Raw genomic sequence first — 11,771 nt, forward strand, 5'->3', positions numbered from 1 at the left:
GCCGCCTGACATTCTTTGTCCTTCTCCGTGTAGCATCAACAGCAGACAACACACAGATGACTTACAGATGTACATATATATATACACTTACAAATAATATATATATATATGATTTATTTAATTATGAATTTAATTGTAAGAACTTCAAAAATTCATAATAAAAAATCTATACATCATAAAATTATGAAAGAAATACCCAGACGATCTACAACACTTGTAGAACCCACATCAACATTCAAAATTATTCTGAGAAACGATTTCTCATCAGACAAAATTAATCCATAAAATAACTTGTAAAAATCATAATTAATTCATACAAGCACATAAAATTCTGAAATTTTTACCACAGATCTATATACATACAACCTATGCTCTGATACCATTGTTGGATTTTAATCGCAGCGGGGGCATGACAAAACACTTTTACACATATAAAATCCAAGTAAAAGCATATAAATCGTGAATAAAAATTTGAGGGATCAGATCTAACCTTTTAAATTAATTCGGAGACAACGATCAGAGATCCATAGCAGTTGCTCCTCAAGTGTGAAGCACTCCACCGGTATCCACCAAGAAAACGATGTTAAGGAGGAGGAAGGAGGTGGAGAGAATTGGGTTTTCCAAACTTTTTGGGTTTTCGGGTTTGATGTGGGTTGGAATAAAATAGGGTCTATAATAGTGTATTTATAGGCAAAATTTTCAGCTGAAATTTTCCCATAAATATTATTATTATTATTATCCCATTTATTATTCTCATTAATAATTAAAACACCTTTTAATTATTAATCCTTTTTCTAAACACTTTAGAAATAATTCTCTCTCTTGATTTAATTTCCAAAAATTAAATCCTTTAATTAATAATATTAAGAACTTTTCTTAATTAATTTATAATCAATTAAATCTCATTTAATCAATTATTAAATTTGCCAATTAATTATTTATTTCACAAATAAATAATTATTTAGCCATTATTAATTAATTCCTCCACCATTAAATCATTCTCTTTTTATGGTGTGACCATGTAGGTTCAATATTAAGCCGGTAGTAGAAATTAATAATAATAAAACTATTTTATCATTATTTATATAAATTCTATAATTTATTAAATATGATTAATTAATTAATCACATTTATTCTACATCGTGAGGGATACTTCTCAGCATATCGCGACTATCCGGATAATATGAATTCACTGCTTAGAATACCAAGAACCTATTCAGTGAATAGTTACCGTACAATAAACTCCTTCTACCCTACAATGTTCCGATTAAATACAAGGCATGGATCTCGTGTCAAGCCTATCTAATTCAATCACTTGCTTACCATTTACTATGCGTATTTCTATGCAAATTAGAAACTCCTTTCTAATTTCATTCATTCTGGCCAGAAATTCCTGAACTAGCATAAGTGGATCAGCCTTGAACATTCGCTTCCTTCACTGGAAGGGGTAGATCCTTTATTGATCATACACTATCTTCATGTACAAATTCCTATACCCAGAAGAGCCCTAATAATTGTCCCTAGAGACTAAGAACTAAACCAAAGCATAGTTCAGTGTACACAAGATGACTATGATGACCTCAAGTCTAAGGATACTTGTACAACTATCACTATGTGAACAACTGCTGACACGTGAGTGAACTCCATCAGTTGTTCAGCTATGCGAGTCATGTTCAGTGAACTTATTCCATAATAAGCACCTACATACTAGCTATAGTGTCACCACACAAATGTCTATGAGAACAGACATCCTTCATAATGAAGCAAGCATAGTATGTACCGATCTTTGCGGATTATTAATTACCAGTTAGTAATCCTATGACCAGGAACTATTTAAGTTTAGAGTTATCATCTTTTTAGGTCTCACTATTATGATCTCATCATAATCCATAAAAAGCTTTACTCTAAACTATGGTATATCTTATTTAAACACTTAAATAGATAAAGCCCGTAATAAAAACAAAACAAGTCTTTATTAATATCAATGAAATCAAAACAGATTACATAAAAGTTATTCCTAAATCCTAATACATGATTGGACTTAGGACATATTCCTTTCAGATATGTGGCCTTTCTCACCACAGTTATAGCATTTAACATTGGTATAATCTCCTCTGTCAGACTTTCCTCCTCTGCCTTCAGATCTTCTGAAATTCTTCTTATCAAAACTTATGCCTTTCCTGGAAAACTTCTTTCCCTTCCTGAACATCCTGTATGCAATCTTTGTGATTCTTTTCACCGTAAGAGCACACAGCTTCATCATCTCCTCATCAGCATCAGTCTCAGGCAAGCTTTCAGAATCTGAGTCATCATCACTTTCAGAACTTGATGACTCAGTATCAGACTTTATAACAAGAGCTTTACCCTTGTCTTTCCTTGAGGAAGCTGCTTTGGGGGATTCTTCTTCAGCCTTAAGAGCAACTGTCCTTGACTTTCCTCCTTTCCTCTTGCTTCTTTGTTCCATCTCAAGTTCATGAGTCTTGAGCATTCCATAGATTTCATCAAGAGTTGTTTCATCAAGATTGTAGTTGTCTCTTATTGTTGTTGCCTTCAAATCCCAGCATTCAGGAAGAGCTAACAGGAATTTAAGGTTTGAATCTTCAAGATCATACTCTTTATCAACCAATGACAAATCATTCAAAAGTTTGACAAATCTATCATATAAATCATTCAATGACTCATTAGTCTTTGAGTCAAAGTGTTCATACTCTTGAGTGAGTATTGTCTTCCTGTTCTTCTTAATTGTGTCAGTTCCCTGACACCTTGTTTCCAGAGCATCCCATATCTCCTTAGCAGTCTTGCAGTTGATTACCCTGTTTGACATTACATTATTAATGGCACTATGCAGTAAGTGTCGTACCTTAGCATCCTTAGCAATTGATGCTATATCTTCAGCAGTATAATCACTCTTTTCCTTTGGTACAGTCTTTGCTGCTTTACCTGCAACTGCAATAGCAAGCTTGGTTGGTTTGTGAGGCCCTTCCTTGATTCTATCAAGGTATTCTGGATCTGTTGCTTCCAGGAACATGGTCATCCTTACCTTCCATATGGGATATTCAGATGGTCTCAGTATGGGAACTCTGATGGTCTCATACCGACTCTGAATTTGTGTCTTTGGTGGTTCCTCAGTTTTGGTAGGCTTAGTTGGAGTTTCTGTGTCAGACATGATTGGGTTTGGATCTTTAACTGTATGTGTGTTAACAGATAGGCTCTGATACCACTTGTTAGGTCACACACACTGTAGAGGGGGTGAATACAGTGTATAATACAATCAAATCGAACTTTAATATCTTAAGTAACAGAAAACAAACTTTATTGAAACAATAAACTCTGTTACAGTATGGAACTGTTACCTCTCAGTGATGAACAAATATCACGAGAGCTACTAGGGTTACAATGAATAATCTTCTCGAATATGATAACACTTATAGTGTAAACCCTATGTCTGTGTTTATATACTACACAGTTACAAGATAATCGCTAATTGATATGGAATATAATTCTGCTTCCTAAAATATATCAATCAAATATCTTTTCTTCCAAGTATTCCATTCTTCACGGAACTCCTTCTTCATGCATATCTCTTCTTATATTTATCTTGATCTTCTTTCCTTTAATCAGCTACTGTCCTTATCTGATCGTCCTTCAGCACTTAAGTTCTGATATCTAACTTCTGATGATCATCTCCTGATAATATAAGTACTGATATCCTTAAGTCCTGACTTCCAGTATAAGTACTGATCAACGGTTAAGTACTGATTTGTCCTGTTAAGTAAGATCTGAAATCTAAACATAAATTATATTAGCCATGACATTATCAAATATATCTAACAAAGTCTTCCAACACAAGTCTAACCCTAGACTCATCTCTATATAAAGAGCTCTACCCCTCAACCTAGAACTACCTCTTGGCTTGATTCTATACAATACATAGATTTGTAGGCATCTTCCGAGGACAACCAGTCCCCACCACGAGAACAACCACTAAACCTCGAAACTCACAAACCTTATACTTAATTACCCACACATCCTTTTTTATTCCATAATATTTGGCGCCGACTCTGGGAAGTAGACAACAACAACCACGATACTCACACGAAACAAAAACAACAGTAAAATTGACGATCCCATCCCATCACAAACAATCTGATCTGTGGTAGAGATACCTTCGCATTCACCCTATGCCACCATCCAAAGAGGAACCTCTGTAGGCGCATCTGAGGCTCAGCCTCAAGGGACGAATCCCCCAATCCAAGATCTTCCACAAGGGACAAATCTCCCTGCTCCTCAAGTTCATCCCCAATATCTGCAACTACATGCGACAGTGAATCCTCAACCCGTTAGGTATGAGCACTCCGCGTTTGTGACTACCAACCCCCCTTACGGGATGCCTCTGTGTCTCGAGGTTGGAGGAAGTTAACACTCTAATCGAAACGAAGGACAAGGGCGGACACCCCAATACATTCATGGCTTGGCTCCCATACCTGAGAATCGAGAATTCTCTGGACCCTACTCTTCTAGAGACTCCGAATTATTGGACAATGAAGTCGCTCTAAGGAGGAGGCGTGCTAGTAAGTAGCCAATGCCTAGTGGCTATCAACAGCCCAGAAGCACTCAAGGGACGATTCTCCAAGATGTACAAGAGGGGATCAGGGCTCATGAAGCTGAGATCCAAAGACTGAAGCGTGACTTGAAGATGCACTTGACACCAAGACCTCCAACTGCAACAAGGAAAAATGAGTCTCCTATCATAGACCTGAAAGTTCCAACACCAAGAAGGACTGCAACCCCAAGGGATGATCCAAGTGATTTGATGCCCCTAGAAGATCTTGATGATCCGAACCCACCATTCTCCGAAGAGGTAATGAATGCCCATATCTCGAGGAAGTTCAAGATGCCCACTATCAAAGTGTATGATGGTACTGGAGACCCAGCTAACCATGTCAGGACGTTCCTCTAATGCCCTGTTGCTACAGCCCGTGAATGACGCTATTAAGTGTCGGGTTTTTCCTCAAACCCTGTCGGGTATGGCTCAAAGGTGGTATAGTGGTTTAATTACCCCCAAAACTCGATTGGATCTTTTAAAAATTTGAGTCAAGCTTTCATCAAGCAGTTTATTAGTGGTAGAGTACACGAGAAGAGTTCGGATTCTCTCATGGGCTTAGTCTAAGGAGCAAAGGAGTCCCATAAAGACTACCTGAATTGATTCACGAAGGAGGCCCTGAAGGTCCCAGATATTGACGAAAAGGTAGTTACGATAGCCCTACAGCAAGGGAGTAGAGATGAGTTCTTCAAGATGTCCCTGGCCAAACTCCCTCCTAAAAGCATGTTGCAGCTCCAAGATAGGACCGGAAAGTATATCAAGGTGGAGGAAAGTATGAAAAAGACGGTGGTGAATAATGAGCCTGCAGGCAACAAGAAGCGGAAGATGGATCAAGAGTATGATGCCAAGGACAACTATCCTCGAGCTGGTAGAAACTTTGACTCCTCTTCTAAGAAAAATCAACAACCAAGGTTCACTGAATATGCAAGGTTGAATGCTCCAAGGAGCCAAATCCTTATGGAAATTGAGATGCACAAAGAGTTCAGATGGCCGAAGCCACTAAGGGGAGACCCCGATAAAAGAGACAAGGAATGATACTGTAGGTACCATAAAGATGTTGGTCATGATGCTGATGATTGTAGGCAACTCAAGGATGAGATCGAGTATTTGATTCGAAGAAGAAAGTTCGGACGTTTCACCAAGGGTGAAGAGGCTGGAGGAGAAAAAAGAGATAATGATCAAAGAGGTGACGATCGAAGAGGTAACGACAGGGATCATAACCCACAGCCTCGAGGGCCAGTAATCAACATGATCTCATGAGGTCCTACAACAACTGGGACTACAAGGAACTCTCGAAAAGCTTATGCGAGGGAGGGAATGAGTATAGTCGGATAACCGTCTAAGCGTTCTAAGTCAGAGATGACGCTTGAGTTCAGTGACCCAGACCTTGAAGGTTTGAAATTTCCTCAGGATGACCCTCTAGTTATCACCCTGTTAATTGGAAATTGTCCCATTATGAGGGTCCTGGTGGACAACGGAGCTTTTGTGGATATTCTATTACATGACACGTTCATAATGATGGGGTACAATGACTCCCAGTTAACTCCATTCGATGCACCCACCTACGGATTTAACCAAGTGGAATGCCAATTCGAAGGAGCGATACAACTTTACATGACTACTGGGGAAGAGCCCAGAGAGGCCATACAAATGTTAAACGTTTAGATTATTAAGACAACCTCTATTTAAAATGCTATTATGGGAAGAATAGGGATCCATGCGTTTAAGACCGCGCCCTCAACTTACCATATGATAGTGAATTTCCCGACTATGAACGGTATCGATGAGGCAAAAGGAGGTTGGAAAATGGCCCGTAGTTGCTATGTTGCAGCACTTAGGCCTGATGGAACTGGGGCAGGTTCTCCCCATTGAAGACATGGATGTCCATGAGAATGAAGAACTTCGAGAGAAACTATCAGAGAACTTAATCCCAACTACCCTAGACTTCTTAGACCCGGAGAAGGTCACATATATTGGAGAATCTTTGGACAAGCCCATGAAGGGCCAATTGACAACTTTCTTATAAAAGAAGAGTGATGTGTTTGCGTGAACGACAACTGATATGCCTGGGATTGTCCCCAACCTTATAACTCATAAGTTGAACGTCGATCCAACTCGGAAGGCCGTGAAGCTTAAGAAAAGAACTTATGCCCCTAACAGGTTGGAAGCCATTAAATAAAAGGTCAAGAAGCTCCTAGAAGATGGATTCATTGAGGAAGTGCCATTTCATGAGTGGTTGGCCAACCCCGTAATGGTCAAAGAGGCTAATGGGAAGTGGAGAATATGCATCGACTTCACTGACTTGAATGATGCTTGTCCTAAAGAGTTCTACCCCTACCAAGGATTGATACCCTGATCGATGCCACCGTTGGACATGAGATGTTGAGTTTCATGGATGGTTTCAACGATTACAATCAGATCAAAATGCACAAAGATGAAACCCCCAAGGTATCTTTCATAAATGACTTTGGTGTCTTTTGTTATCTTGTTATGGCTTCTGGACTTAAGAATGCAGGAGTTACCTACCAAAGGTTGGTAAATTAGATATTTGCCCATCTAATTGGGAAGACCATGAATGTTTATGTTTATGACATGTTAGTCAAAAGCCTAGTCAAGGCCGATTATATCAATCACCTCAGAGAGGCATTCGAAGTGCTAAGGGACCACAAACTGATGTTAAACCCCACTAAGTGTGCTTTTGGTGTTGGGCCTGAAATTTTTTTGGTTCACATAGTCTCAAATAGGGGAATCGAGGCCAACCCCGACAAGATCAAAGCATCCTGGACACGGAGCCACCACGTTCCATCAAGGACTGATAAGTGGCATTTTATACCACTTAGAACGTCTTAAAATGGCTTAAATTGGTGTCTTGAAATCAAGTATTTTGTGTATTTGATGCGTTTTTCTAGTGTTTATGCATTTCAGGGTATTAGTTGCATTTCGGAGGAGGAATCATCAAGAATAAGCCTTGGCATGTGTTCACCATTGCGAGAGGAAAAGAACGGGCAGATTACGGCGAAGAAACGGAGCAAACCTGGAAATTTTCCAGTAGGGTCCTGCGCGCCCGCGCAACAATGCTGAGCGGCCGCGCAGCAGCCTTGCGCGCCCGCGCAGAAATGCTGAGCGGCCGCGCAGGGTCGGGGAAAATAATATATTGTTTTAGACTTCTACTTCTGTTTGGCTTCCAACTTCTATGTAATCTGAGTTTTATGGGACTATTATATAAGTAGATTTGAGACGTTTTTCACAGAGTATTAAGAGGGGATTATGTTTTAGATTGTGTTTTGCGAGAAGCGAAGGAGATAAGGAAGAAGACCGATTTAGCACACAGCAACGAAGAGGAAGCATATATTCTTGTGATTCTTGTTTCGTTGTAACGTTGGATGCTAGTTTTCTTGCTTTGACTTATTTACTCTTGTGACGTACTCTGTTTTAATATAATTAGTTTAGTTGTTATTTTCTTGTGTTCGTTTATCATGATTTCATATGAACCCATGATGGCGATAAGTTCTATTATGGGCTAATCGTGATCATGGGGTTGCAACGGATTTATTATGGAATTCTTTAGTTAATTGTTTAATACTTTAGTGTGTGATGATTGCATGATATCTAGTATTGGTTGTGCGTATTCGTCTTATGTGCGTCGCGAACATATAAGATAGGGTGTTAATCTCTTGTGAAGCGACAGTGGATCTTGAGATTTAGAACTTGCCATGCTAGCATAGGTTCATGTACGTTGTGCATGATTAGTGGGTAACTCTAACAGTTTTATTTGCCCTATGTAATCAAAAGGAATAACTTGTGCTTAAATCGTTGTGTTGTCAATTTCTGTAGACATATAGGAACTCAACATAATTGATGACTATTCAATTTCTATCTTAATTGTGGATGTTTGGTAGAATGGTATTAGTACAATGAAAGTTGGCTTTTATCAGTTTTGTGTTATTCGATTAATATCATCACTATCACATGCTAAAGGTAATAACTATGGCTATAGAAGGAAGTAATAATGAAGTTGTGATCTCATGAGTGTTTTATTATTGATAAATTACAGTGTTAGTTAAGTGGTTAATTAAGTAGTTAATTATAGTTAATATTTAATCAACAATTTTAAGTGTTATTATCTTAACATTGAGAAGTAATCATACATTGGTGAGTGAGTTAAATTAGACAATAACTTAGTCTGAGTCTCTGAGGGAACGAACTAGAAAATATTCTATATTACTTGCGAACGCGTATACTTGCGTGAATATTAGTGCGTGATTTCGCCCTAACAAGTTTTTGGCGCCGCTGCCGGGGACTCGGCGTATTTGTTTAGTTTATGTACTTACCATCATTGGTCATTAGGACTCAGTGATTAGGACGTAGTAGTTAATTACTCTTTTCGGTTGTGTTTCAGGTACTTTAGTGCGTTTATGCAAACTCGTTCTCGTGCTCGCAAGAGGACCTTAGATACAGCTGAGGAGAAAGACGAAGTTCTTGATACACCGGAGAAGTTAGATTTTGAGGATTCGGATTCAGGAACTGAGCAGAAAGAACCAGTAAACATGGGAGATCATATTGTTCAAGCTGATCCAGCTCTTATGGATTTTTCTCGGCCTAAAATTGATGACATTCAGTCAAGCATCCTTCATCCGGCTATTCAAGCTAACAGCTTTGAAATCAAGCCGGGCACTATTCAGATGGTGCAGAATTCTGTTTCTTTTGGAGGAGCGGCAACTGAAGACCCCAACATGCACATAAGGAATTTTGTCGAGATCTGCAGCACTTTTAAGTATAATGGCGTGACTGATGAGGCTATCAAGTTGAGGCTTTTCCCATTCTCACTGAGGGATAAGGCTAAAGACTGGTTACATTCTGAACCAGCTGGGTCAATCACTACGTGGCAAGATCTTGCGCAAAAGTTTCTGGTGAAGTTTTATCCAATGGCAAAGACTGCTGCTATGAGGAGTGCTCTTACTCAGTTTGCGCAGCAACCTACAGAATCTATGTGCGAGGCTTGGGAACGCTATAAGGAAATGTTGAGAAAATGTCCACATCATGGAATGCCGGATTGGATGGTAATCACTGGTTTTTATAATGGTTTGGGGGCTCAATCTCGGCCCATGCTCGATGCAGCAGCGGGAGGCGCCTTATGGGCTAAAAGCTATACTGAGGCGTACAATCTTATTGAGACGATGGCTGCAAATGAGCATCAAAACCCAACTCAGAGGATGACATCAGGCAAGGTAGCAGGTATTCTGGAAGTTGACGCAGCCACCGCTATTGCAGCCCAGCTCCAAGCGCTATCAATGAAGGTTGATTCTTTGGCTACGTATGGAGTTAATCAAATAGCTATGGTTTGTGAGCTTTGTGCAGGTTCTCATGCTACGGATCAGTGTTCTCTTGTCAACGAATCTGTTCAGTATGTGAATAATTATCAGCGACAACAGCAGCCTGTGCCAGCGACCTATCATCCTAACAACAGAAATCATCCAAATTTCAGTTGAGGAAATAATCAGAATGCTATTCAGCCACCATATCAGCAAGGAGTGAGTAAACAGTTTAACCCACCTGGATTCCAGCAACCACAGCAGTATGCTACAAGACAATCATATCCTCAACAGGGAAGTGCAGCTGCACCTACTAGTGCTGATTTTGAGGAACTTAAGCTGTTGTGCAAGAGTCAGGCGGTTTCTATCAAGACCTTGGAAAATCAAATCGGTCAATTAGCCAATGCAGTGCTCAATCATCAACCTGGCACTCTTCCCAGTGACACGGAAGTACCAGGCAGGAAGGAAGCTAAAGAGCAAGTCAAGGCTATTACCTTAAGGTCTGGAAAAGTAGCTGATGCTGAAAAGGCAAAAGAAGTCGAAGCTGAAGTTCGAGATGAAGAATCTAAGCAAAGGGAGAAAGCGGCGGAACCAAGGAAGACTACTGTTGAACACACTCTGCCTGAGGCTAATACAGGGGAGAAACAGCTCTATCCTCCACCACCTTTTCCTAAGAGATTGCAGCAACAAAAGCTGGATAGACAGTTCGTGAAGTTTCTGGAGGTGTTCAAGAAACTTCACATCAATATACCTTTCGCTGAGGCTCTGGAACAAAGGCCTAGTTATGCGAAGTTTATGAAGACTATTCTTTCAAGGAAGGTGAAACTGGATGACCTTGAAACCGTTGCTCTCACGGAAGAATGCAGCGCGGTTCTGCAACAAAAGTTACCACCAAAACTGAAAGATCCAGGAAGCTTCACCATTCCTTGCACCATTGGCAATCTAACTTTTGACAAGTGCCTTTGTGATTTGGGAGCAAGCATTAATCTGATGCCGTTGTCGATCTTTAAAAAGCTGGACCTACCTGATCCAAAACCCACATACATGTCGCTATAATTGGCGGACCGTTCCATTACTTACCCAAGGGGCATAGTTGAGGATGTGCTCGTCAAGGTGGATAAGCTCTTCTTTCCTGCTGATTTTGTTATTCTGGATTTTGAGGAAGATAAAAAGATTCCCATAATCTTGGGGAGGCCTTTCTTGGCAACTGGCCGTACCTTGATAGATGTGCAAAAAGGAGAACTTACTATGCGGGTTCAAGATCAGGATGTGACCTTCAACGTATTCAAGGAAATGAAATTCCCTACAGAAGATGAGGAGTGCTTAAAAGTGGATGTGATTGATTCTGCGGTTACTTCAGAACTCGATCACATGCTAATGTCTGATGCATTGGAAAAGGCCTTAGTGGGGGAATTTGACAGTGATGATGAAGATAGCAACGAGCAAGTACAATATCTGAACGCTTCTCCCTGGAAGCGAAAGCTAGATATACCATTTGAATCTCTTGGTACTTCTGACCTCAAGAACGCTGAAGGGAAGCTCAAACCATCAATAGAGGAAGCGCATACCTTAGAGCTCAAACCATTACCTGAACACTTGAGGTATGCCTTTTTAGGTGATTCATCTACGTTATCTGTTATTATTTCAGTTGACCTTTCAGGTAGTGAGGAAGACAAGCTCTTAAGGATTTTGAGAGAATTCAAATCGGCTATAGGATGGACTATAGCAGACATCAAGGGGATAAGTCCCTCATATTGTATGCATAAAATTCTGTTAGAGGAAGGTAGTAAGCCAACTGTGGAACAGCAGCGAAGACTGAACCCGATCATGAAGAAGGTGGTGAAGAAAGAAATTCT

The 11,771-nt window shown here is 39.9% G+C and overlaps 1 non-coding gene across 1 annotated transcript; it reads right to left on the bottom strand.

Moving 5' to 3' along the window:
• Positions 1-9,543: 9,543 nt before the first annotated feature.
• LOC141700747 (small nucleolar RNA R71) lies at positions 9,544-9,650 on the bottom strand. Its single transcript, XR_012566480.1, has one exon. It is a non-coding gene; the product is annotated as a small nucleolar RNA R71 (small nucleolar RNA).
• Between the last annotated feature and the right edge of the window lie 2,121 nt (positions 9,651-11,771).

The sequence above is a fragment of the Apium graveolens genome, unplaced genomic scaffold, assembly GCF_009905375.1.
Source record: "Apium graveolens cultivar Ventura unplaced genomic scaffold, ASM990537v1 ctg2874, whole genome shotgun sequence".
Classification (NCBI taxonomy): domain Eukaryota; kingdom Viridiplantae; phylum Streptophyta; class Magnoliopsida; order Apiales; family Apiaceae; genus Apium; species Apium graveolens.